The sequence below is a fragment of the Excalfactoria chinensis genome, chromosome 9, assembly GCF_039878825.1.
Source record: "Excalfactoria chinensis isolate bCotChi1 chromosome 9, bCotChi1.hap2, whole genome shotgun sequence".
NCBI lineage: Eukaryota > Metazoa > Chordata > Aves > Galliformes > Phasianidae > Excalfactoria > Excalfactoria chinensis.
The window spans coordinates 2,434,068-2,459,117 of NC_092833.1; the positions used below are offsets into that span (position 1 = coordinate 2,434,068).

Genomic DNA, 25,050 nt, shown 5'->3' on the forward strand with positions numbered 1-25,050 from the left:
CAAAGAGATTCTTTCTATTGTTTTGTTTTGTTCAGGAGCCATTCCTACACCAGAATGTGGAGTTCTGCCAAAGCTCCACAGACAATTGGGGAACCAGCAAACCTATGACATCAGACGTTCCGGGGAAGTGAAACTTGACTTAACGGAAGTGATTTTTGTTACAGGAAAAAAAACCAGATATTGAAATAGGCACTAACAGAGGTATTTTAAGACCATACGCGGGGGAGGTTCTTTTTTAATAACTTCCAATAAATCTATAATTGTAGGCAGGAATCCCAGCTAAGCGCGTTCCCGAGTCGCTCCACAGGACAGTGCCCTCGATACCGTAAGATCCGTGATACAGGTACACACCGAGGCCAAGCAAGGAGCTGCTTGTGTTCTGCTGCTCCAACGCCCGCACTCAGCTCACAGCTGACCTTTCAGGACTCACACTCCCCAGCGGCCTGCTCACCGATTCCATCCTAACGCACTGCCCCGCACGATCTGCCGCCTTGTCACAAGTGTTGAAACACATTATTTCTTCGCGAGCGGCACTTCCTAACGGCGAGATGAGCCTCACCAAGTCGGCTCTCACCTGGTTAGCAGCCCTCGGATCCCAGTACCGGACAGCCGAACCGCGGCGGTGGGCGCCCTCCTCGCCCCGCCTGAGGGCTGCAGCGCCGCGAGCGGCGTTTGCTTCGGCCGCGCTCCACAGCTCCGGGGAGCAGAACTCGTCAGCCCATCCGGGACAAAAGGAGTCGGCAGCGCGGAGCGTTCCGCCGAACCCCGAAGCTTTTCCACGCGCGGGGCCGTCCCGGTTCCGGCAGGAGGTCTCCCAGCACCGCCACGCGCCGGCTCGGGTCCGCCGTACGCAGCCCCGCTCCGTGAGGCGCCGCGGCAGCAGAAGCACCGGCCCGGCCGCCCCGCTGCTCCTCGCGGCTCCCAGGGAGCACAGCGCGACACGCGCCGCCCGGCGCCCCGTGCAGCTCGGAGCGGCGCAGCCGGCGGCGGGACGGGGTCGGACACTTGTTGCGGCTCCCGCCGCGCCGCCCCACGCGCCGGAGCGATGGCAGAGCCGCCCGCCCGGTTGAGCAACAGCCGTGTCGCAACGCGCCGCAGCCCGGAGGTGCCGCTTCCTGCGGGGCGGGGACGGCCCGAAACGGCCGAGGGAACGAACGCCGCGCCGGCCCGACCCGCTCCGAACTCCGACCCGCGTCCCCCGGCACCCACCTGCCCGAGCAGCGGCCGGTCCCAACCCCGGCCTCGTCCCCGGTCCCGTCCAGCGCGGCGGCTCCGGCTCCGTCCGCTCCTTCACGCCGGCTCCACGGGCGCCGGGTTACCTAGGCGATGGCTTCGCCCTCGGGCCCCGCCCCGCCCCCGGCGTGAGCGGCCAACCGGGCCGCGGGTTTCAATATCGACCCGCGGGCGGCAGCCAATCGGCAGCGCGTCCCGCCCGGCCCGTGCTCCCGTGAGGGCCGGAGCCGAGCCGCGCTGCAGGGCCGGGCCGCGCTGCGCATTCGGCGCTCCGCTGTGCCGGCCTCGGCCGCTGCGTTACGGACCGCTCTGGGGTCTAACGTGGGTCAGGAACCAGCAAGGAGAGGCCGGGTTGCCTGCTTCAAACCAACAGACCGACCACAACAGGTGGGCCGGAATTCCACAGGAAGGGCAGTCATCTCCCAGTAACTTGGGAACATTAATTTGGTGCTACGTTGCACGAGAGGTGAGCGTGCAATACCACATCTAGGCAAACCTCAACGGAAGGCAGAAGTTACTGAGGAGCATTTCCTACCGTGTGCTGGCGCCTTTGCCGTCTGTCTGCAGTCTGTCTCAGTTAATGGTTCCCCTTCATGCCTTTGCCCGGTGCTCTTACAGCTGCCCGGCGCTACCCGTGCTGTGTTGTGGTACCATGCTGCTGCTTCGTGCCGCAGCACCGCGGTGACTCTGTCTGACTTCCTTTCTTCCTGGAATGAAGGGAAAAAAAGCTATCATTACAATGGATGTGACTGTTCTATCAGAGCACAGAGCACACAGAGACCGTCTCACCTCTGCGGATCACTTCCTATAGAACTGAGCTCAGTGAGCTGCTTATCCCTTTTGTGTAACACTTACATCAATACCAAAACACAGGTCTGAAAAACAAGGCGCAAATGAAATCCAGTAGTGCAGGAAGACCCAGCCGTGTCCCTTTTCATACCAGCCTGATACTTGTGGGTTTGACTCTAAGCATTCCGATAGTCTTGGCCTGGACACACAGCCCTTGGCTTGCTGCTTGGCTTTACTGATGATAAATGGTTCCATGTCTGACTATTCTTGGAAAGATTAGGAAAACAATTTTTCTTTTTTTTTTCTTTCTTTTTTTTCTTTTTTTAAGAGCTATTTATGCAAGATTTTGCAACATTCCAGGATCTGGTGCAGTCTCTGTAGAAGAACACTGTAAAGTGCAAATCAAGTTTGACGAGAGTGATTGAGTAGAAGCAGCAGAGGGCTGCAATCCAGAAACTCCATAATATTCACTGCACTGCCGTTTTTTCAGTGTAATAATGGTGTCTTGAAGTGCCCGTTGTGTATAAAGCTACAAACACTTAGACACTGTCTTATATTACATACACCTTCGGCTGCATCTGCAAATAGAATTCAGGGAAATCCACTCACGGCGAGATGGCCGTAGGTTTGTACTCCAGACTTCACATTTCTTTTACATTCTGTGCTTCAATGTCTCCGTACTCAGTGTTAGGAGTGATCTCAATCAGCACTTACCAGCGTATTTCAGATTACAGTCGACCAGGCAGCACTCTGCTCATGTTAGTGCCTGACAGGCAGCAGTGCGTGCTGTATGGATGAGGAACTCTGTAGCACCTTAAGTAAACACTGTTATACCCTACATGGCACTGAAGGAAACAGAAGTTTTAAATAGAATTTAAATGTTCAGTTTCCTTATTTTTAGATTCCCTTCCCACCCTCCTTTGCAGAACAACAAGTGCTCTATTATTCTGCCCCCCCAGGCTATTGTTACATATGTTCTCAGTATAACAAAAGGTTTTTGTCTAAAAAGGCTGCATCTGAGTCATGCCTTTGCATGCAAAACAGCTGTACACCTAGGGCACATTCTTGGTCACTTGAAAATGTGTCATTTTCAGCATTCTGGTATATGTTATCTTAGCCCTGTGTAACGTGGCTGCTACACAGAAAAAGGAACCAGTGCACACACTGCATCTGCAGACAGCATGCAACACCAGCAGCAGACCCAGGCAGAGGAGACAATAATGTGAGTGGAAACGTTGTGCAAAAGATTTTTGGCCTAAAGCAGAAAAAAAAACTTCTCTGGAAGAAAAAATAAATAAATAACAAAGAAATAAAATTAAAATAAAGCATCTTAGTAAATCTAAAGGAGAGTGATCCAAAACACAGCTCTGTACTGGCCAGATGCTTAGAAATCATTTACTGCTACTTTAATGCTGGTACCAGCGGCAACATGCTGATATACTCCCCCCCGTGATACAACACAACGTCCACAAACCTATCAGCCTTGATCAGTTATTGCACAGAACTTCTTGTGGTGAAAAGATTTAGGTCAGATGTTAGGAGGAAATCCTTCACTGTGAGGGCAGAGAGGTCTTGGCACAGGCTGCCCAGAGAAGCTGTGGATGCCCATCTGCAGAGGTGTCCAAGGCCAGGTTGGATGGGGCCCTGGGAGCCTGACCAGGTGGGTGGTATCGTATCCCTGTCCTGGCAGGGCTTTAAGGTCCTTTCCAACCCAAGCCATTCTGTGCTTGTATGATAACGGCTGTGGTGAAGAACTCTGCCTGGCTCAGTTCTGTAAGCAGTGTGCTCCCTCAGAAGCTGTTCCGTGCAGTGCCTTGGTCTCTTTTCCAGGACTGTACCCACGTGTGCTTCTACAATAAGCTGCTCTTTGTTTCTCACATTGACTCTGCTAGAGAGGGAGGCAACAGCAAATAACGGACTGAGTGACATTCGGTACCAGACTGCAAAGGCAGATGTCAGACAAAACGGATGCTGAATTTGGCTGATGAAGCTACAGCCTGCAGTAACAACAAGCAGCTTTTAACAATGTTTTGCTAAACAGTTATTTAATATGTATAAACTTCGCTGGAAAGTTCTCTGAGAACCTACAGCAGGCATACAGGAGCCAGAGAGGCAAGCTGTTATCTGAAGCAGGGCCCCACACAGCCAGCGGCACCGGTACCCAGACACTCATCCTTGCACTTCCTTGTTCTGTGCCTTTACAGAATGCAGTGCTTGAGGCCTTTCATTTTAAATCTGTAAGCCTAACTTAAATGACCCAAAGCCACTAGAAACAGAGGGCCTCTTCCTTGTCCTCCTGACCTTTCCTGACCGCTGTAACACATCAGCAGTACAAGCAGTCAGCTGATGTACCCTTAAGGGAGACAGAGCCCTGCTGTCAATGAGTGGGCTGAGCGCCTTCCCCTTTTCCCCTCTGACAAGTGCTGAGTGAGCTGTCACACAGGAGTGGCTGCAACCAGAGAGCAGCCTGAGCACCTGGAGCTGCCCGATGCCTGCCCACCAGCACAGCCTGGGCATGGGCACTGCTGCTTCTCTGGGGCTCCCTGAGTCTGGGCCATAGCATGGGGGACCAGAGTCCCTCTGACTGGGGCTGCGAGTGCACCAGTATGAGCTGGGAGCCAAACGCCTTTACCCCATCCTGTACAACCACAGAAATAGGCACATTGCCCTATTGCTTCAAAATCACAAATGCCACAATTAGAAGTTTTGGGGTAGACACTCTTAAATGGTGGCATTTTTTATCAATTTATGCCAATTCTATGGTAACCTTGTTGCAATAAAGCAACATATGATTTATCTGTACAGAAACTGGTTGAAAGTGCACAGTTGTCACTGACTGCATACTACAACATCTGTGCGTAGTTGCTTATTTTCTGCACCTGCTCATGACAAATGGGTTTCTGGGTATGGGCACTCTGCACAAGACAGCTTGTTCATCAAGCATGTGGATGTCCGTATTGTAACAGACAGCAAAGATCAAAAGCAGTCGGTCAGTAAGCAAAGCCTTCACAAAGAGCAACAGCATCCTGACGCAGCAGTCTGACTTTGCTGCTATGTTCCCTTTTTATATAGAAATATTTCTATGTACTTTTTTAGTTTAACTGATTTCCTAACACAGATTTTGCAAAAACACCATACAACATGCTATCTTTCATTAAAGCATCTTGAATAAACAAAGCCTAATAGAGCCAAGGCTTGTGTCTCCACGTAACCTCACACATCACACAGACCAGTCTCTCCCTGGCTGCTTCTCACCTGCCCACTGTATAGGTCTGACCTTGTACCCAATATTAGCATTTTTCGCCATGAAAAAGAGCACTGAGATGCTAGAACTGACACTTTTTAAATGAGACATTGAGTTCCCTTGTGTTATTTCTACTGATTTTTCTAATCAAATATAAAGATCCCATGGCACATTTTGACTAAAAGTAGGACACAGACAGCTTATTTATTCTCTTACTAAAAATAGGCCTCACTGTCCAGCAGGTTGTAATGTGTTAGATAGCACTTTAAGTGTAATAGCTGCCACGCCTGTCCTGATACAGATATATCACCAGTTACATTCATCTTTGCAACACGTTAATCACAAAAATCCACCATCAGGTTTCACAATTACCTTAGAAGATCCATTTTGCTGAAATGCATACTAGGATTAGACCATCCAACAACTGAAAAGGCAACAAAATAGCTTCTTACCCTTGCAGGAGGAGCTTCTGACACCCTTCCAAGCACTGCACAGCATGTTTCACATCTCTCGGGTTAATGGTATATTACTGTTCCCAGCCAGAGGCAAAAACTAGGGAAGAAATTAATTATGGGAACTGGAACAGAAATGGTTTAAAGAAACTTATCTTCCTCCTCCCTTTGCTTATTTATTTTCTGGCTGGCCTTTTTGTTAAGGCTGTTCTGATAATAGAACAGATGTTACGACTGTGAAAAGAAATAGAGTCGTAGCGATCAGGAATACTACTGAGTGTATCACACTTTTTAATGACTGGGGATGGCAATGGAATGTACGAAGGTGGATCTATTTCTCAATTCAGCCTTGCAGAAGTCTTTGAACTGCTGTTCTGTCAAGCCTGCTTAGAGAAGCCCATTGTCCAGTCACTTACGTCAGCACTGTAAGTCAGGGTTAACAAAACTTCACTCTGTGTATAACTGTCATAAGAGAGGACGGTCTTTAGCCCTGACATGACACCAACATGGTTTCCCTTTGAGTCAAACCCATTTGCTGACCTGCAGCCCACAGTGAACTTCACTTCTGAATTTGGTCATGTGCCATTTGCAAATCACAAAGAACTTGCTCAGAAACAAACCTTCCTTTATCTCCCACAAGTTATATGCCATGCATAAATCAAAGCAATGAACACAAATGCATTATATTACTGCTCCCAGAGAGCACAGGTACTGTATCAACAGTTGGATGACCCACAGAAAAACAGGACCACTTCTATCCCACTGATGACTGCACTCTGCTAGAAATGTAGTACAGCGGTATGTCAAGTATTATATGCAACAACATTCCTCTAAGTATAGACTTATTTTAAGCCTCTATTTAAAATCTCAGATGTGTGCTTCTTCCCACTTATGAATATGCTACCATGTTAAAAATAGAAGCTCATAAGTGGTATTAAAAGTGCTATCAAAACACATGTAACTACCAGCCAGGCATTCAAACAGTATTTATGGATTTCTTATTAATGCTGTCTCAAATGTCCATGAAGCTCACTAACACTAATTCACAAGCATCTACTCATATCAATGTTTCTTTTGTTATAGAGCTGCTCTTCAACAGTAGGATCAGCACAAAGAGTTACAAAGACATCCTGAAGTCAGTGAGAACCAGGCACATGCAACACTGCTGGCACAAACACACACTTCTCATCTCACGGTTCTGTTCATATAGCTTCTTATGATCACAAGCCATGAGCCCTGCCCTCAGTAAAAACCGCATCTGATGCATTTCAGAACAGTGCCCACACAGCATGATTAATGTGCACTGCACAAACAATGCCAAAGAGATTCTGGGAATACTCCTCAGTTCCAGTATGTAGTTTGCAGCAATGCTCCATGCAAGCTTTGGTTGCTGGACAGTCCAGGCAGCCTGAATCAGGAAGACTCCTGCTATTTCTTGGAATGACATTTCAGACAGTTTCTTCGAGCTACATAAGCCCTGAACAACCAAATGTTACTAAATCTGGCTGGATGCCATAAGAAAGAAAAATAGTTGCAGCATAAGTATATTATTGTAACTTCTTAAACTTACAAATTAAGCCTGTCTCAATGTTCCTAGACTCCAGGCCTGTGCTAAATCTCTTTACGACCATGTTTCCAGGCACCGGTGAACCAAATTGAAGTACGCGCCTCTTTCACCCACTCTGTCTGGCAATCTATCACAACAAGCCTGAAAGCTTCACTGCTATGAATCATACCCTGTCAGATTAAATAACTATGCAAATGATGCCAATTCTCTATTTACCATAGCTTTGTCAGTGAAACAAATCAGACAACAGGTGAATCATGAAACTTCTGTCTGTTTGGATGCCAAGTAAACACAGAAGCAAGCAGAGAGGTGCTGGCCTAACTTTGTGTTTCCCAATCTATTCCTCCTCCCTACCCCATTCTCCTGTATCACGGTGACATTGTTAACGTGAGCAGAGAACCATCCTCGCCTGTTTGTCAGCACAGCCCATTTGGCTACAGTTCAGGAAGTCCTTTAGGCACATCAGGAGACGGAAGCACAATCTGAAGCAGCTTTCTCAGGAGGGCACTTGCTATATAAGCCTCTGATTGGGAAGGTGGGGTTTCATTTCCAAGAAGAAAACCACATGCATTTAAGTAGCTCCACCATTTACTGTGCAGCTCTTCTGCTTGGAATGGGACCGCTGAGGGCTTTGTTTGGAAATTCTGCTCTACAGTGAGGCCACACCAATGGGCTGTCACTGCCTGGAGACGGGCTATAGCCTTCGAGATAAGGTTAGGTCACCTTTGCAAGGGAGCACATTCCAGTAGTTCATAAAAATGTGTCAGAAGAGCTTTACATTTTTATTCCTGGAATGCATCTCTTTGCCAAAAAAAAGGTAGTTATGCTCAAGAAAATATTCCACGGGGAGCAAACATTCTTCTGCAAAGCCATTCCTCCCTGCTCCACCCTGGCTGACATTGCACAAGCTGAATAATGCATGTCAAGGCATTAAGTAACATGTAAACATTTCCAGTAAGTGTTCCTGCTGCAGGCCTTGGCTTAACTGGTATTGCTTCCCTCTATGATAGTGGAAAAAAAAACTTGCTCTGTTCTTCTGCACCCGAAGTTTAACATTAATGGAGCATTTCTTACCATTCACTGACTACTAGCATTCTTCTTCCCATCTCCCATTATAGATTTTAAAAGCCTTATCTAATGAAGCCTTCCTCAGAAAGGGATATCTCTGGTGGCCCCACAGCCTAGGCAGTGAAGTAATGCAGTGTCCCACTATACTGCAGTTCTGGTAATAGGCTTAAGGACAAGTTCTGGTCACAAGTATGGTGGGCTCTTCCCATGTTGCTGAAGATGATTTACATGATCCTCTGGCTTTCCATCACAAACTGTCTGCTCATTACCTCCTCCCTCCAGTTTCAAGCCCATGTATTTTCATATATTTTCTTTCCCAGGGAGTGAGAGCACACTGTTGGGAAGCCACAGCCCTTTTTCAGACTGGTGGAGGAAATCCCCTTGGAATTTAGTACTGCTTCAGGCATGCATGCTGTTTGCACAGCATACACCAGAAATTCCTTCCACTTACTATCCCTGACACTCCTCAACAGTGGCAGATGTAGTTCTGCACAAACTAACCCAAAGGGAACGTGCTTCCAAATGAAGAACATTTAGAAGCTAGGACATCACTTGAATGAAGACAGACTTTTGAATCACCTCAAGGAGACTGAAAACCACTATTCCCAATGGAAAACTGCCCAAAGAAATGTCTGGGATTTTCCATTGGAATTTGTGCTTTCCCAAAGGGTTTTCTGCAGGGGAGACTGCCCTAGGGTCAAGTGTCTGAGGAACTCCCAGTAATCAACACTAAATTCCACTCTAAAAGTGCTTGAGCAAAAACTTCACCTTAATACCCAACAGCTCTGTTGAAAATCATACCTTTCCTATAACATTTTCTAGGTATAAATTATTTATTTTAATGTCTCTTAGCTGCACGGGGCTGAGAGCAGTTGCAGGTGAGCTGGCTTGTTCTTCTTTGCATTAGTGAATCATTTCCCTGGAACCCAACCTCATGGCCCAGCTGAGGCCATGGCACCAGCAGTGTTGAATATTACTTGGAGCCAAGGATCCACTGATCTGCAAAATGTTTCATTGCACACAAAGCTGCTTGAAAAGGAAAAAAGCTCAATTGATCTTCTAACCTGAAAGTACAGCAAACTCATACTGCTTTTTAATGAGTTTTTGATGGGCTTTCATGAACAACAGCACACATGCAGTCTTGTGGTGCAGCAAGTCACAGAAGCACCTAAAGACGGGATATTAATAACTTGGTTTGATGTTCACTGATATGTGGCTCCAACTGAACTTGTTGGAAGACTGTCTTAAAGCACAGTGAGCTCCCCTAGCCTTCATTATGGAGTTGCAACAAAAGTGATCCCAGAGACAAACTGCACAGTGTGTACTCCTGTTTGGGCAACACATGGAAAGCAGAAACACCAGCACACAACCTCCTTTGACCCCCAGCCTTTCCCCATGCTTACAGCAGCAGCCCTTTTTGCCCAGTCTCTGCTCTGCAATGAACCTACACACTGAATGTCACAGCTCCAGACCCCAAGGCCAGCTGCTATCAGCAAGCTTCCTACCTCCACTCAAGACAAAAGCACAGTGAAGGAAAACTTGTGGCCATCAGAGCAAAAGCAGATAGCAAAATCATGAAAACTATCATGCACATCTCAGTATCTGGTAAGGGCTACCCTTACATGCAGGATGATTAGCACAGGCACAAAGCCAAACTCATGCCAGAAGGAGTTTGTCCTGCTCAGAAAGCTGTTCCCAGCAACGTGAGTTGCTAGAAACATGAGTTAATGATTGCTATCACGGATATCACAGGAATGTGCCGTGCTCATTAAGAAATGTTTTGAAGAAAGGTTTCTGCACATTACTTCCTCCCCACTATTAGCTCCCCCACAGAAGAGGAACCACTGGAAAGAACAAAGCAGCTGCAAACACCTCTGGAAATAGCTCTGGCTCACCCCTGCCACTCTCCTAAGAATCAGCAGCTCGCTGCACTCATAATTCTTTATACTGTGAAATAACAAGAGAAAGAATAACAGAACTTCTGACTTCTAGGATTCAAAGAACACAACTGCCTGGGCTAAGCAGACTCCCAGAAAGATCAGTGGCTTTCAGGCTCTTCAAGAAATCACATTCAATTGAAAGGCATCCATTTTTCAGTCAAGGTACTGAAGGCACCAAAGTCCACAAGTAAGCTTTACGTGCAGGGAAAACCACGCTGACAGCAGAAGAAATGCATTCTCACTCACTTTTCCCCTGCAGCCACCCACCAGGAACGCAACCTCATGTCAGTTGGCACAAGGAAGGAGACGCCAGCCTAATACCTGCCCCCACCTCATACTGCACAGCAGCGCTTGGCAGGACCACGGCACAGGGCGGGTGCACCCATCCCACCAGGAGCAGGCTGCTCATCTGGCATCTCATGCAGACTATAGGAGGCCAAGACTGAGTGTAATGACAGCCTGTGCCCATCTGACATACATTTGCATGCAGACCTGTACATATCTGTACATCTGTCCTCTCGCTGCTGCATGCTGCCTCTCAGCCTCGAGCTGAGGGCTTCATCAGAGGGTTCCAGCTGCAGCAATCCCATCAACCTGCAGGAGCAATGATGCACTGCCCACCCTTCACTTCATGCAAATCCAGCAGGGTTTCTGATGGCACTCTACATTTGTAAAAACACAGAATGACCGAAGCTTCAAATGCATCCTTACCTCATCATCAACTACATTTACAGGTTCTTTTGATAAAGGTGACTTCCAATTAAAGCAAATCAGTAACACGGGAGGGGTATTTCACGATGGCAATAAGTGTGTCAGCTAACACGCACCTTAGGAATGCCATCTTTGCTCCCCACACCATTAACAATGAATGGGCAACATCTACAATATAGAAAAATAAATTTACTCCACACTGCAATAAAAAAATATTTGTGATATAGATGTAACAAAGTCAACCCTATGGCAATTTCTACATAAAACATACTCAAAGCTTCTTACAACCCTTTAACTGTAGTGTTTTCTTCTAATAACTTCAAAAGCATATACTTAACCCATAAATCTTTACTGTAATGCAAAACACTCCTTTGAGAAAAAGACCCCAGTAAAGCATTAAAGAGACTTGTACTTCCATTTCCTCTAATCGAGTCATATCTCAAACTACCATTTTTCACTGGGATGAGTGAACTGAAAAAGAAATACACATATTCTTTGAAAAAGGAGGCTGTGTTGGTGGATGCTAAGTTCCCTGTTAAAAAACACGCCATTACACTCCATGGTTTAATCGTCTTACACACATCTTGAATTGCTGATGCTCAGCTACATTGTCACGTAACATACACTTTCCTTGCAAAGCTGAGCTTGGTTTTCCTCTGTTGTTTTCTCTGCTTCTCCCACGAGGACAGCTCAGGGAATTGGCATGCGGCTCTGCAGCAGGTTGGCCATATGAACTCTATTAAAAAACTGATTACTTCAAGTTGTTACAGATCAGGTGATAACCTCCCTCAAAAGAAAATGAAAAAAAATAAAATGAAGAGACTCTAATTAGAATCTAATAAAGAAGTGGGGCTGTTCCACTGCGTAAACACGGACTTAGAATAATAACAGAGGAGACTCAACAAACAATGCTTTGTGTTTCTCCTTACAGCCCGCCCCTCCCCGTGCTGGGAGCATGCAGAATATTGCAACAGTGTGATACAGTTTTTCCATACCCTGCTTTAATATATGAAAAGCACATATTCGAGTACAGTTTAAAAGGAGAAGCTGATGTCCCACTCTGCGCACCTGGCCCGAAACAAAACGTTTTGAAATAAGTCCTTCAGGGCAGACAGCACACAGCCCCAGTGAGACAGCGCTCAGTGGAACCTCCACACATAAGAAACCAGGCAGTTTATGCAGGTATCACTGCACCTGGCCACACCTGTGACATTACCAGCAGAAAGCTCAGCTAGCGTAAGGGTTTTTCTTTCACTCTTTACACTAAAAGCACGTTCTCTTCCACCTGTACATTGTACTGATGGAACCAAATGCTGCTGCAGTTGATACAGTTCATACATGACTGGTTCACTCAGTAGCAAACAAGTAATTTGGATGGTAGCAAAGTGCTTTGCACTTAGCAACTGATAGCAAACAAATACATTAGGATTAGAATTAAGGCTACTGAAGTCAGGCACTAGGAATGAGCACTTGCATAACACATTTAATGCTTGTTCTGCATTACTGTGGTTGCTTAATTCAGGTTCTTTGACAGATACGGAGACACTGGGAACCCTAATTATCAATCTGCCTTTGCAATGCACAGGAGAAACAATCTGCTTCCCACTCTGGGTCTACACTGATCAATTCCACACACTCTCACACAACCTTACAGATGTGAGCGATCTGGCAGAGCTGAACCATCTTTCCAAACCAATACGTGCTCAGCACACGCCAGGTTCTGTACTTTTCGCTCACTCCAATTCATCCCATCTGCTTATATCCTTTCCATCTAGGTGACTGTGCTTTTCCAGAGTTTCAGATTTACTCTTTTCCTTTCAGTTTTTTTCCTATCTGATGCATATTGTAATGATATTAAGGGGACTTCTATTAAAGAACTAGCTTAACTCAATTTCTTTCCATAGTGTTATTCCAAAGCAGCTGGCTGTGTGTGATCTTTTCTAGGGTATTTGGCAAAAGCCTCTCAATTGTCAAGCTATTTTCCAGTTTTGGTCAGTGTTACTTTTAAATCCTGGTATCAAACGACTTCTGTCACATCTGATCAAAAGTACTCTCTAGCTGAGCTGCCATCCTTTAATCTAACCCCTTAACACTGCAGGAGACAAAGTACACGGTGGAAAAAACACACAAAAGTCTGGTTTGTGTCCAAAATTCCACCTAGACGTAGTGAAATAAGCAGACAAAAATCAGATCTCCTTAGCAGCATTGCCCAAATCTTTAGGAAGATTTCCTCTAGAGATCAGACAGCAGATTCAAAGCAATAATGCTCTGTTTGGGCTTGATGTAATCTGCTATAAATGCAAAGGGACACCATCTCATCCTGCTACCCTGACACCTCCCGTAGCCTTGGCACAAGCAGAGCAAGTTGCTCATATCTTGCAGCTTTTATTAATCAGCAATTGATGTGTTGGTTCTGGGTGCTGGGCTGTGATCAGGAGACCAGCTCAAATGTCTTCTTATTGTCACTGCTAAACCCTTGCTATTTTAGAAGATGAAGTATGACAGGTCAGAGAAAGAAACAAAGATTTTTATTCATGCAAAACCTTACTAGCCTTCAAAACAAGTCATATGAGAGATATATGAACACTTATCTTTATAACATGCACTTAAACTAGAAACAAGTCTAAAAACCTCGGTGTGCCTCACAAATTCCCTTCTATTCATTTTAGATGACATGCTGCGTCCCTTTAATCCCATTCATTTTTAAGTTATGTATGGTATCTTTTATTTTTTTCCCTTTTGTCTCTTACCTCTCTGGATTTTTCCCATCCCAAAGCTTCTAGGCTCCACATTCACTTACCACCACAGAGGTTCCGGGACCCTGTCTATTTCCGGCTAGGAAGAGGCCTTCCCTTTCTTGCACCCCCATAAGTAACAAGCACATTCACATGTGGCACCTATATTTGCTTGTATTTTAGGGGTGATGAAAATATGACTACCCCAAGCATGCTGTATGTTACTGCTGCAGGATAGACCACAGCCTAAGAGACCAAGCCTGGCTGCATAACTTGGGCTCACACCATATGGGATGTCTCCTTTCTAGTTCATGGATAATAGTGTTGCACTTCAGAGAACAGGCTTATCGTACACAGCCCCCCACTTCAGTTGCAGGTGTCTGCATGCTTTGGAGCCAAAGGCTTCAGCCCTCACTGTAGGACCCCAGCACAGCCACAGTCAGACCTCCTGCTCCAGCTCTTGAGCACAGGCAGCACACAAGGACCCAAATACCAACATTTAACCCTAGCAGAACCATGCAGAAGAGGCAGGTAACCTGAAAGGATAAAATAAAAATAATAAAATAATAAAAATAAATAAAATAATAATAAAAATAATAAAATCCCAATAAAAGGAGCACGAGTGCAGGCAATAGCTCCCTGATAAAGCCACATTCAAATGTCCTCTACTGCAAGGTAATAAATGCCTGTTTAATGCAGGACACAAATGAAAAGATTTGTCAGAAGCAAAATTCAGTAGGAAGGCCATTTCCCCTGGTGTTTGGTACTAAACTAGAGCAGGCTAGCTGTGAGAGGAAGAAGTGCTGGCTATTCAATGGGCTGAATGGGGCTGGGGGAGAAAATGAGTAAAAACTGCATGAGTGCTTGGGGCCATCAATACCAGGCAGCTGTGTTGGAAGTCACATTTGCTCACTTGCAGAATGTGAGTACTGAAGTCACCCAGAGCAGCTGTTCGATAAAGCAGAGAGCAAGTTCTGTGACTCGGAAAGAAATAAAGAGAACAAGAAGCAAACTTGTCACTGGATGGAGCACTGGATTCAAGGACAACAACCTCTAAAAGAGGTAATAGAAGTCACAGCAGCCGCTCGAATTAACATCCATGCAAAAGAATTGAATCTCAAGCATACAGTTTGAATGCTTTACTGTTAGGCATAAACAAGTTTATAGCCTCAAAAGATTGCAATCTCTCTTGCCATACAGGAAAGGAAAATTGTTTCTTTTAGAGGAACTTGGAGTTACTCAACAAAATTAATCTTCTAAAACAGGAAAACCCCGCCAGCGCAGGTGGAACTGTAATACTGCCCGTGCAGCTGGGAGCATGAAAAATGGGATTTCCGTGCTCTTGTCTCCTTCACCAAAGACAAAGTGCATGCAGCGTGTAGGGAACACGTGTGACTGAAAAAACTGCAAAAGGAAACAAAACCAGGCATGTGCAGAACTTGAAAGGACTGCAGAAGTCTCTTAGGTCATTCATAAGAAAGGTCACTATTAATTTCTTTGCCATCAAAATGTTACTTGGATTAGAAGAAATAGACATTCCTTTTCACTATTCACTCATCTGCAGCAATTTAATTGCAGGCACATGTGGACAGAAAGGGACACTGGCAGCTATTTACATGGCTTCCCTTTTCTGTGTTTCTAAATGGAAGCAAAAAGGCTGAGGGACATGTGGGGATGATGTATTGCATCGCTGCTCATCAGGTATGCCCCATTCTCTGCTCTGAGCTGCAAGTTCAGCTCAGGAGAAACACTGTATGTCATGGCAGTTTATTTCAAGCTCCACTGTAAGGTGGAATGATACAAAGATAGTAACGAAGATGGTAACAGATAGGTTATTTTTGAAGAAAAACTCACCCATATGGATGCCTTCGCTGGGAAATGCTGAAGCAATCTCCACCAGGGAGCAATCTCCAAGAGATGCTGCCTTAGAGGTAGTCAGCCCTTAAACGAAGTCTAGAGGAGTCGAGCTCCACCCCTTCCAGGAGCACAGCTAAATTACCCTCACCTGTGCTCCCACAGCTGACCCAACACTTGCCTCAGCTGCTTAATCAGACGTTCAGGCTGTGATTACCAATTTCCCATACATCCACAAACCAGCACGGCTTTGTTTAGACCAGGGAAAGTTCAGTAAGGCAGCGATAAGAGCTGTTCAGAGGGCAACACCAAAAGGTATGTTTTCATGAGAAGAGCAGCGCTCCCACTGTTAAACAAGGTGAGTATTTCTAACTGCATGAAGCGATGCTCTCACATCTCCTGCCCACACACCAGTAACTCAACCAAGGACTGATTTCCTTTAGCTACAATTACACAGACACCACACCCAGCCATTGAGGAAAAAGGCAGTTATTGTTAATGAAACAACACTGGCTACTGGTAAGGGTGCTATAGAGGAGGGCAAAGTGGAAGAAAGGATGAGAGTTCTTAAGCAGCTGTAGAACATCAAACCCACAAAGCTGGGAACCTTGGGGACAAGAGACTTTTTTCTTCTTCCTTCCCTAAAGATAGATGAGTAACTCCCTGTTCAGACTATTAGAAGGCTAACTTTTCTCACACATACCATTCACTCAGTAGGTGGGTATTTCCATTATCACGCTGCTTTCTCACAAGTTTGTGTTTTACTGCTCATTTTCACAAGCTGCTAAGCCCACAGGCCACTTCAGTAGCCAATGCTGCTACACAGCAAACCCTGCTTGGAAAGGACCTGGAAATGCGTAATTGCTACAGTAAAAGGAACAAGACTACACAGCCTCGCATTTCAACAACACAAAAGTAATAGACAATCTCAACAACAAGAACAGAGCCCTTCGAGGCCTCAAAAGCCATTTAATGCTCACATAAACATTGACAATATTATGTCAGAGCCATGAGTAACCCCACAAAGGAAGCTGTAGGTAGATCAGAAGTGCAAGTTGGTCTGAAAAATACATATCCTTTGCACCAGAATTAATTACATTCTCAGACTAGCCTCTGTGATTCAGGCTGCTACCTCAACACTGACAGTAAATACATAGGAACAATGGCAATAGGAAAAATGGCTGGGGGATGGCATTTAACTGAAGCAGACAACCAAAATTACCCTGTGATTTCACAGACACATTCTAACTCATAAGACAGACTGGTAAGACATAGAACCTGTTGTACAGTAATTCCGTGGTGTCATAATGTTGTTTTCTATGAGATGAAATGAAAGCGCTGCTTTTTGTTGCCGTGTTAAAAAGGAGGCAGACATTTTATTTTAGGTAAAAAGTCATTCTGATTTCCTGATGATGTAGAAGGCTTGGGTTGGTTCTGTAAAGCATTTTTGTCAGCTGGGAGAGGGCTTCTATGTGAAAGATTAGTAATAACCAAAACCATCCTCTACAGGCAGAAGTAATGCTTGTTGAATTTACCATCACCTGCAAGACTGGTTATGTTAATAGTCTTCCCTATTATGCCAAGTAGACTGAAAATAATTAATAGTTCACAAACAACCCTCCCACTGAAGTTTCAGTGCCAATGTTGTTTTCAGTGATTAGAATGAATTAAAAATTCAACCCCAAATACTCAGGATTTAAATACAACTTCCTTATATCTGAGAAACTTCCATGACAAAATAATAATTAACCTCTCTCTCACAGCACTAACCTGTCAAGGGTAATGGAGCTCCTGGATTACAGTGACACTGGGGAATTTCAGTCTCAACATTTCTTAATTAAAGTCCGTTCTATTCACAAAATGGAGAAGTGAATGCAGGGTATGCACACAGAGGTTCCAGCACTGAGCTTTGCTGAGCCTTTACAAATGCTCAGGATTTACAAGGTAGGAACCAGGTTTGTGTGATGCCTTCAGAAATTAAAAACCAAAAATAAGAGCTTAGCTGACGTGATATTTAGGGGTTATTCATTAGATCCTGAAGGCCATCCGTCTCCCTAGGCAAGCTCTTTCCTCCTCCTGTCTGAATTAGCTGCGAAACAATGGTCAATTGGTAACGTCTCAAGCCAGCAATAAGGAATGTCTGCAAGGGTGCAGGATTGTGAGAGAGGATGAAGAGGAAGAGAAGGAAATTGCAATAAAGCAAAAGATGGAAGTGAGGAAGGTCAGAAGGTTGTTTATGCATTTACAACATCTCTAAAATAGAGTCACACCCTAGAGATATGCAGGTGGCAAACAGATTTCATTAGAAAAACCACAATGGTTCAGAGCCAAGATCCATTTTTGCCAAGCATCCTGTTTCCAGCACTGCTCACACCCAGGTGTTGCAGAGGAAGGCTCCCAGCCACCCTGTTGACTGTCTTAAATGGGACCACCATAGGAGAGGCCTGAAAGGTTTTGCTAAAATTCACTACCAAATTAAAGAAATATTACCCAAGGCAGAAAATAAGGTCTTCTGTTTGAAGCCTGCCAGACAAGGTCATAGAGTTTAGAACCAGATCTGGAAAGTTTTCTCTGAAAATGGCACTGAGTGCAGCACACAGTGTGCCAACACAACTCCCTGGTCCTACAAACACGTACCTTCCTCAACAGAATGGAAAACAAACCTGGGCACTTGTTGCTGTTTGCCTTGAAACTGGGCACCTGACGTACTAAAGGTACAGGAGCGTGCCAGCAGTGGTATTGCCACACACACCACGTGGGCTTCTGCAGCAAAGAACCAGGATTTGTGCAGCCCCCCCCTGCATGGGGAAGGAAGCACCGTGGGAGGGTGACATGGCAGTCACAGATGCAGTTGATCTTCTTACTCATTCCTTGCCTCAGAGCATTTGTTTCTCACCCCTCCATTAACTTTGGAGCTTACTAGCTGCTGCTTGATGCTACTCAGAAGAAGTCAGAATGTTTTTCTCCTCAAAATGGTGGCATTAACAGAGCACCTGCTTCACTGCAGCTGGGGCTTGGCATCCTTGGACCAGCCACTGGAGCCTCCCCTGTACAGTGTGAGGTCAGCAGGGAGGTTGTGACACAGCTGGGAGACAGCCCAGGGAGGCCAGTAGGCCACTGAGACAAAGCTGCCAACCACAATCACTCTCAAAGATGTACATACACACTATATGTGTTGACAAAAAAGTACATGCTCTATTTTAAAGTTTTCAGCAAAGTGGCACGGTGATCAGGTCTATTTCTCACCATTTCTGGGATCCCTTGAGATTGCCAGTGCCAAGGAGGAAACCCCTTACACGAGGACACTGGAGACTGAACAACAGGAGCCAGACCCCAGAGCTGCCAGACTCCTTCCATGCTTGGGAACTGCACACATGTAGCTGTTCCTTCTCCATTTCTTCTCTCCAGCACCTCAGCTCTGGTACCCATGAGGCCACATTCCACACGGCCTTGATGTAAAATATCAACTTACTGATCTTTGCATTGCATGCATGATAATGTTTACAGGAACATCACATACAAACATTCAGTGTAGATTCTGACCTGAGGGCAACATATAGCACTGAGCACCTCGGCAACTTTCTGAGCACTCTTGCAGGACAGTGTCTGCAACAAGTAAACAAGGCCACGTATGCACATGCAGACACGGCTCTGCTCCTATCGGGCCCCTCCCGGCCCGCTCGTGCCTTCAGCAGGTCACTGCCTCCCATAACCTCCAGCACACCACACTTGCCAGTAAAACACAATGGTCTGAAACTGAAAATACTTTTGTTCCAGCAAGGACCCAGCCAGCAGTCCGTCCCTCCGACACTGAGGGCAGCCTATAACATGAGGGCAGCCCATAACATGAGCCACCGATCACCTCAGTGCTCCACGGAGCAGCTCAGTGGGAGGGGAAGAACGCGTTGATGAATTGCCGCAGGAGAAAACACCTCGCTATAGAAGATAACAGTCATGCTTTGTATTATTAAAAAAGAGAGAGAGAGAGGTTACAGCTCAGGACGGAACACGTGGAAAGTACTGAAGGGGAAAAAAAGCTGCAATGTTGTTTGACCGGTGAACTCCCACCAACAGCACGGAGACGTGAGCCTCGCCCGCTGCCGGCCCTGGGAGCTGCCCTGTCGGAATCCTCTCTCCGGGAAGAGATGAGCCTCAGCGGCCGCTTCCCCTCGGCTCTCCGAGCGCCCCCCGAGGCGCAGCTCCCCGGGGACGGGACCCGCTCAGCCGGCGCCATGGGGTAGAAGGGCAGAGCTTTAGGGAAACCGGGGAGGTAGGAAGGGAAGGAGAAGCCCCGCGCAGCAGCCGCGGCGGAGGCGAGACAGTCGCAGTGCGGGCACCACCGGGCTTCGTAGGAAGCAAGGGAGAAAGTAACGCCACCCGCGTGCCGCAGCCGTCGCGCACCTCCGAGCAAAGACAGCGCTATCAGGAGCCCTTCTTTCCCGGGAGAAACCCCAGCCCTGCAGCCCTGAGTGCCGCCGACCCGCGCACCTCCTCCCGTTGCCCCCGAGCACGACCGGGCCGGCTCTGAGCCCACGTGGGGAGCGGCCGAATGAAACAGAAAAGAAACGATAGCAGCTCTCCTACCCGGCTCTGCTGACGGGGCCGCCGGCTCCCGCACCGACAGCGCTTCCCTCCCGCAGGCTGCCCGGCGCGCAGCACACCCCGCCCCGGCCACCTCCTTCCCTTCCTCCTCCCCTTCCTCCTCCCCCTCCCCAGCCCCGCCCCGCCCGCAGCGGAGGAGCGCCCGGTGTCTCCGGCTGCCCGCCCTCGAGGACTTTGTCCCCAGCCTGGGCACCCCTCCGTCCCGCCCTGTCCCAGGCAGCTCTCACGGAGCTCTCTCTCGGCAGCCCCTCGGGCTCACCCTCCCGCCCCCCGGTCTCAGCATCCGCTCTCGGGTCCCGGCGGTGGGGGAACGAGAGCTGACAGCCTCGCGTGCATTGTAGGACGTGCAGAAAGGTTTAATGACAACTTTCGAACATATAAAGCCGAAAGAAAAACGCTAAAAATGTGCCGACAGTGTTTTTAAAACCTGGCCTTCCTTTAAAGCTTGGTAAGGGTAAGGATCACTTCGGAGTGTGGAAGCGGTGGTTCAGTAACCTCAACAGAGACACCCACCCAACAGCTATGTAACTCCAAAGCAGATGCAGTGAAACACAACAGCAGCTGAGGAGGAACAGCTCTATTCCAGACTTTATGATGTACCCTGAACCAATCAGTCCCAGAGATATGCAGTCCCTTTGCATCTATGTCCACACTGAAAGTCGTGGACTTTGAGAAAGGCGGCTCATCCTGACCGTCTTTTGGCAGCATTTCTGCAGCAGTTTTTATGGTACCTGTAGGATAACCCATGCTTTGTAGGGAAGCTGCTTCCTTTTGACACTGGTATGAAGCAAGCAACTAACCTGCACCAAGGGAGCTCCTGTGCCACATCACAGCCAGGGAACGACCAGCACTGAAGGTTCTGATGGCTCCAATCCTCAGAGCAGTGTCCCCATGACAGCCCCCGATTCTCACCCGCAGGACGCAGCCAAGACTCCCCTGCTCACACCCTCCCGCAGAAGCCCTCTCTGCAGGGCTGTTTCCGAAGCACAGATCCCAGCCGTGGCACCAAAGCCCACAGCAGCAGAAATAGGCACTGACTGCTGGGCAGACGGATCCACCCCACTCAGCTTTTTTACCGTTGCTGTAAAGAAATCTTGGAATGTCCCCTGGCCCAGCCGGGTGTCCCGGGCTGCAGGCAGCCGTCTGCCTTCCCACCGCAGCTTCCTCTTGCCTCACCATCACTTATCAGCGCGTTTAGCATTCTTCAGATCCTGACAGCCCTGTGCTTCTGCCTCCCCACCTCCACGCATCCCTTGTGTTCCCATCACTATTAGCGCTGCCTTTATTCTCTTTGCTCTTTATTTTTTACTCTCATCAGACACCTCGAGGGGAGCAATTTTCCTGGAACACGGCTTACTGAAATAGGAAGTCTTGCTTCATTATCTGAGCAAGCGAAGGAGCCGGGAGTCATTTACTCGCTTTCTGTTAAGAAGTGAGAATGTCGCGATGTTCCTGCAAAGCACGCAAGATGTTGCCTCGGTGGTGTTCCGCATTTTGGGCTTGTCAACTCTTGCCCAATTGTAATTGTGTAACGCCATTAAACATACTGTTACCATATTGTTATTGGCTGAAGGAAAAGACAGCCCTGCTCTCCCGAACCCAGCTGCGGAGGAGATACTGTCAATACACGGCACCAAAATTAAAGGAAATGAAAAAACAACCACCAGCCTCCCCCGCACCCCTCCCCCCAAATAAAGAAAAAAGGCTTTAGGAGGACTTCTAATTTTCGGTCAATTTCTGCCCAAACTGTTACACTGTAGATGTTGCAAGAAGGTTAAGGGAGCATCTACAAACTTTGGAGTTTGAACCATGAAAATCAAGTGCTATGGACATGTCCAGGTTTATTTCCATGCACACAAAGATCAAAAAGGTGGCAAGCCTCCTGCAAACACATCAGTTGCACCATCCTGACCCAGAAGAGGCCCTAACACAGCACCCCAAAGGCTGCAAAGCCAAGACTTAAAGCACAATACTCCACAATTCCTCCTGTAGCCGTACCAAATCTCAGTCCTCACATGTGAAAATCATTCTTAAATTGGGTTTTTACTAATTATACACATTCATATCCTGGCAAGATGTTGATGGAAATGGTACAAGTTCCACGCAGTTCTACGTGCAAAGATTAATTCAGCTGAACATTAAAGAGGTGTTTCTTCATCTGGCTATTTCTGACTTAAGCAGCACTAGGAAGGGAATATACAACTGCAAAGAGCAGGGCATGGGCAGCTGAGAAAGTGGGGAGGCATCCACTGTTACAGATACAGGGAGGAACAACAAATCAAAGAGAAAGAAGTGCTAACAGAGGGCCCTTGGGCACAGGCAAGTTTGACAGAAGCACTTCTGGTGCTGGCATTACTGGAAGGGGGGAGCTCACTTGCTGTGCTTGTGTGAGGGAAGGGCTGGCTTAAGGAAGCTCTAGAAGCTGGCCTCAGTCCCCAGTGTCGGTCACTCCAGCTGCTCTCAGAGCAGAATCTGGGGTGAGAGCCCCAAGGCTAGTGTAGCCCAGCTGCCCACTCAGGGACCTTGGGAGTCAAGCAGCAGAGCTGACAGATGCACGAGGGGCATGTGAACTCTTTGTCTCCTGCGCAGGTTGTAAGTGCTGAGGTAAGTAACATTTCATAGCACTAGGTACTGCACAAGCAAGTCATAAATAACCATCCCTGTACTACGGACCTTGCAGGCTGAGAGGAAGCCTTGTACTCACAGCCCCATCCATTAACAACATTGACCTTGAAGTAGTCCTGACAGCAAGGCAGCAGAGGAACCAAGCAGCAGAACATTTGCAAGCAGCTGCATTCAAGTGGAACGACTACCCTCAGCACGTCTGACCCAGGATTGCCTACTGCTGCACAACTGTGCCGTGCCGCACAGCCAAGCGTGGTACCTCTGGGAGGGCAGCTCACATGGGGCCAGTGAGCGCAGCCACTCACCTCTTCTCGACCCCACAGCTCAGCCAAGCAGCACCGTGAACTTGAAAACACTGCACTCACACTACCAAAGAGCCAGCTGGGTTACTCACCTGTGAGCTTCCCCCGTGCGGCACCTGGACAGGCTGCTTCATTGTCAGCAGTTTCTTGATGTAAAATGGCACTCATCCTGACAGATGCTAACAAGGTGCTTTCTTCCTCCTACACAAGAGGGAGGACAGCTGTGGGCTTTAACAGTCACCATCTGTAAAGTCACTGCAAAGGCTTTCTGTCACCTCCAAAACATTTTTCTACTGGTTCATTATAAGGTCTACCAACTGCTACAGAATAGCAAGGGCTGTAATAGCAGCACTGCACATTAAGGATAGCTTTAATTACACGCACAGTATCTATGTAAATCTCAGATAGCATCTTCTGTGTAAAAGGCAGGGTTGGTTGGTTTGCTTCTTATCCTCACAGTCTGGAATTTGATTGCTTTTTATGATGTAATATTCATTCGGCTAGGCTTTAGTTAATTACTTAGTGTGGTAATTAAATTAACCTTGCTTAAGTTTGTTTGTTTTTGTTTTAAAGAGGGTTCTTCAGCAGTCCCAGCCTGTGACAGTGCTCCCATGTAACCTACATCACTGAGAAGTGAGGTGGCTTAGCCAAGGTCTCAGCTAACTCTGTGGTTTACTTTTAACTGTTCTGCTGTCATAACTGTGCTAAGCAGTCATTAGACTCAGCACAGGTAAACAGATCAGGCCCCTGCTGAGTCAATGGGACAGTCAGGAGAACTCCAACATCCTGCTACAGACAGCAATGCTTAAGGAACAGTACAAAAGGAAATGAAAGTCTTCAGCTTTCCTACAGGAGCAACTTCCCCTGATGTGGTTGGCCAACGAGTTTTGACTGTGGCTTGACTGAAAAAACAAATGTTACCTCCAGATGAACACAGCAGTCATGGAACAAAACCATTTGCATGACTGTGACTATGTCAGAATACTGTACACACAGTGTGGTAGGTGCACTGAGAAGACAGAACCAGTCTCACAGACTGCCAAGACAAAAGTCTACCAACAGCTTTGGCTCAGTTCCCCACTGTACGCACACCATGAGACAGTCTTCATTTCTCATTTCTCCTCCATAAATTCATCAGCGAAGAGCAAGTCCAAACTCCCCCTCATCACTCCAGAAATAGGTTTCTTGCAGACACTCACTGCCAGCCGAACAACACGGGAAACAGTCAGTGTGAGCCAGGAGAACACGTACCTGGCAGTGAGTTACACAAGCATTTGCTGAGACAGCACTGGAATGTCAGCAAACAGGACCTTTGGGTCTAACCCCAGCTTTGGAGGCAGCGAGCAGCCTAAGTCATCACAAACAAGAGACCCAACCACACCAGAATGGAGATTTGTTTTGAGCAGATGATGAACCTCCCTGTTTGAAAAGCTCACATTTTATTCTCTGCTTTGCATGCAGTCCCCTTGCTAGCAGATTATCTGCAGAACAGGTGAATGACCTTGGCCTCCCTACAGGAAGGATATCTGGCTTTTAAGAGTACAGACGCCAGCAGAAGCAGTGGAGCATGAGGGACTAGACATCATGGACTTCTGGGCATTGGTAAACACTATGACATTTCTCCCCCTGTACCATTTTCTCTTGACATTCTGTGGGCAGAAGAGGTGTGAAATGGGTCAGAGCCACATGAAGTGCATGACACTTACGAGCCCTGACCTTGTGGCCCATAGAATGATAGTCAAGTGTAACACACAGACCAACCCTGGGAGCAGTGAAGACACTACCCAGACCACAAAGGACTGCAGGACAGGTCCCAGTTAGTTGTTTATTCTGCCTTTTTTTGTTTTTTTGTTTTTTAATTGGAAAAAGCAAACTAATAACAATCAAAGCTTTTGAATTCTCTGCCATGCATAGTCATTCTCTTATAT

At 47.0% G+C, this 25,050-nt stretch overlaps 1 protein-coding gene across 4 annotated transcripts in view; it reads right to left on the reverse strand.

Moving 5' to 3' along the window:
• Window positions 1–20,273, reverse strand: part of PIK3CB (phosphatidylinositol-4,5-bisphosphate 3-kinase catalytic subunit beta) — a 76,053-nt gene extending 55,780 nt beyond the window's left edge. For 2 of the 4 annotated variants that reach the window (XM_072344871.1, XM_072344868.1), the window contains exons 1-2: window positions 20,178–20,273; window positions 1,769–1,940 (exon numbers count right to left, since the gene is read on the reverse strand). The gene's annotated coding sequence lies outside the window, so the exon portion shown is untranslated. Of the gene's footprint in view, window positions 1–574; window positions 707–1,209; window positions 1,314–1,768; window positions 1,941–20,177 lie in introns of those variants that run through there. The other 2 variants (XM_072344869.1, XM_072344870.1) reach the window with 2 other exon arrangements.
• Window positions 20,274–25,050: the final 4,777 nt, after the last annotated feature.